The 3019-nt window shown below is 42.1% G+C and overlaps 1 pseudogene; it reads left to right on the forward strand.

Annotated features, from left to right (window-relative positions):
• Nucleotides 1-421: 421 nt before the first annotated feature.
• LOC119921468 lies at nt 422-1383 on the forward strand (annotated as a pseudogene).
• The last annotated feature ends 1636 nt before the right edge of the window (nt 1384-3019 follow it).

The following is a 3019-nucleotide window of genomic DNA, read 5'->3' on the forward strand; positions in this document are numbered from 1 at the left end:
CTGGCTTTCTAATATGACATTCGACCCTTGTGATTTTATAGGCATCAAAGGAAATCCCTGTGATGGTCATTTATCTTCCAAGCTGTATCTAAATGTTATTTAATAAATAAGGTTCTGAGTCAGTTGTCAAGTTTTGTCTTGAATTCTATCAAGTTTTGAGTATAGGCTTTCAAGTCATGACTTCAGAATGATATGAGGAAACATAATTTTCTTACTGAATCACTGTACAAGTGGAAGGATTAAAATTAGTATGAGGTGATGTGAATATTCATGCCCGCATGTGTGAACTAGAGAGAGATAGCCCATAGTACATGTGCATATTAGCAAGACAAGTGGAAGAAAGCAATTTGAACCTGAGCAAAGATGCTTCTCATCTTCTGTTGTAATCTCTATCTCAGTGAGCAATGCAGATGATAAGGAAATGCTTCCTAAAAATTATACTACTGGATTGGAATTTGTTCTCCTGGGACTGGCATCACAGCCGAGCTGCAGGTCATCCTCTTCATGGTCTTCCTGGTGACCTACCTTGTCACTCTAGTGGGGAACCTGGGGCTGATCCTTCTAATCAAAGATGACTCCCTACTACACACTCCCATGTACCTTTTCCTCAGCCACTTCTCCTTCGTGGGTCTATGCTATTCTACCAATTTCTCCTCTCAGATGCTAGTGCATTTCTATCAGAGAAGAAGACAATTTCTTCTGCTGGATGCTTTATGCAATGCCTTTTGTTCATTGGCCTTGTGATTACCGAGTTTTATATCCTTGCTACAATGGCTATTGATCGTTTTGTGGCTATCTGTTACCTTCTACAATATGGCAGCAAGATGTCCAAGAATGCCTGCCTTTGCCGGGTTGCTGTTCCCTACACCTTTGGCCTCCTGAATGGCCTTTCCCAGACAGTACTGACGTTCCACTTATCTTTCTGTAGCTCCAAGACAACCAATCATTTCTACTGTGCTGATCCACCCCATATCATGCTGCCTTGCTCTGCTACCTATATCAAAGAAATGGCAATGTTTGTTGTTGCTGGCTTCACTTTATCTAGCTCCATCCTAATAATTCTCTTATCGTACATTTTTATTTTTGGTGCCATTTTGCGGGTCCATTCTGCTGAAGGAAAGGCACTGAGCGTTCTCCACATGTGGCTCCACATGATAGCTATCATCGTATTTTATGGGACAGTTTCCAGCATGTATCTGAGGTGACCTCGAAGCAGTCTCTAGAGGAGTCAAAAATCACTGCTGTCTTTTATTCCTTTGTGAGTCCCATGTCTAACCCCACGATCTCAGTCTGAGGAACAAGGTTGTAATGGATGCCCTGAAAAAAGTAATCAGGAGAAAACTCCTTAATCATATGGCAGGCTCCATGTCCACCATTTTCTAATAATCCAGGAATGAAAGAGCAAAAAAATAAAACTTGTTTACCCTTTCCAACCTGACCTTTCTCTTGTCTCATTTTCTCTTAAAAATAACAGGGAATGGTCCTTTTTTGACATCTCAGTGTCCTTCTTCTGAATGCTGTGTTCCTGAGGATAGGGGAAAGAAAATGATGTTATCCATAGATGATAAATAATCTTACCCATAGACTATATCAAATTCTTTCATCCAGTTTTAAATGTCATTCTAATTCATATAAATCATATGATTGAGCTAGGTGTATTTTCATTGATTCAGGGCCAGCAAAAGTTCTCTAACAGTCCAATAGGTTTCCTGAGCAAGCCCTAACTTCAGCAAACATCTTTTAAAAGGGGCCAGAGACATTACCTGCTGCAGTGAAGATGCATTTTATATGACTGTTGAAGGAAAATGGGCCAAGCAAGAGATCCCTGTCATGAGTGTGACCCCTGACACACTTCCTTAGACTATCTTTTGGTAAAATAGCATGACCCCCTGGACCTACATCTTGAGATTAACTCATTTTAGCATTAACTCAACTCCTAATCTACTTCCTAAACTAACTCTCTTTACAAACATGATCCCCTGCCTTCTGCTTATTGCATCCTACCAAGGTGGAGGGATCACCTGCTTAGTGATTAGGGAAGAAAGGAAAACTGGAGAAGAAAGTAAAATTCACTGTCATCCCAAATTGACAAAACGGAGCAAATTATTTGGTTAATAATACAGTCGGGCATACCCGGAAGAAGCTCGATATCACAGTCAACAAAAATAGTATAAGAGGAGGGGAAAATGAGACCCATGTCATTGCCTGTCAACCTACGAATCAAGCAAAAACTCCTTAATCTCGGCTTCAAGGCTCTCCATCACCTCGCCCCCTCCTACCTCACCTCCCTTCTCTCCTTCGACAGCCCAGCCTCCACTCCTCTGCCACTAACCTCCTCACTGTGCCTTGTTCTCACCTGTCCCTCTGTTGACCTCTGGCCCACATCCTTCCTCTGGCGTAGAATGCCCTCCCTCCACATATCCGCCAAGCTAGCTCACTTCCTCCTCCTACCTTCAAAGCCCTGCTGAAAGCTCACCTCCTCCAGGAGCCCTTATCAGACTGAGCCCCCTTCTTCCTCTCCTCCTTCCCATCCTGCCCACCCTATCTTCTTCCCCTACCCCAGCACCTGTATATATTTGTACAGATTTATTACTCTATTCATTTTACTTGTATTATTTTATTTATTTTGTTAATGATGTGCATATAGCTTTAATTCTATTTGAGAAGTAGCATGACTCAGTGAATAGAGCACGGGCTTTGGAGTCAGAGGTCATGGGTTCAAATCCCAGCTCTGCCATTTGTCAGCTGTGTGACTTTGGGCAAGTCACTTAACATCTGTCAAATGGGGATTAATACTGTGAGTCCCATGTGGGACAACCTGATCACCTTGTAACCTCCCCAGCTCTTAGAACAGTGCTTTGCACATAGTAAGCACTTAATAAATGCCATTATTATTATTATTATTACTATTTGTTCTGACGATTTTGACACCTCTCTACATGCTTTGTTGTTTGTCTCCCCCTACTAGACTGTGAGCCCGTTGTTAGGTTGGGACTGTCTCTATATGTTGCCGACTTGT

Source organism: Tachyglossus aculeatus, assembly GCF_015852505.1.
Source record: "Tachyglossus aculeatus isolate mTacAcu1 chromosome 12 unlocalized genomic scaffold, mTacAcu1.pri SUPER_6_unloc_2, whole genome shotgun sequence".
Taxonomy (NCBI): Eukaryota; Metazoa; Chordata; class Mammalia; order Monotremata; family Tachyglossidae; genus Tachyglossus; species Tachyglossus aculeatus.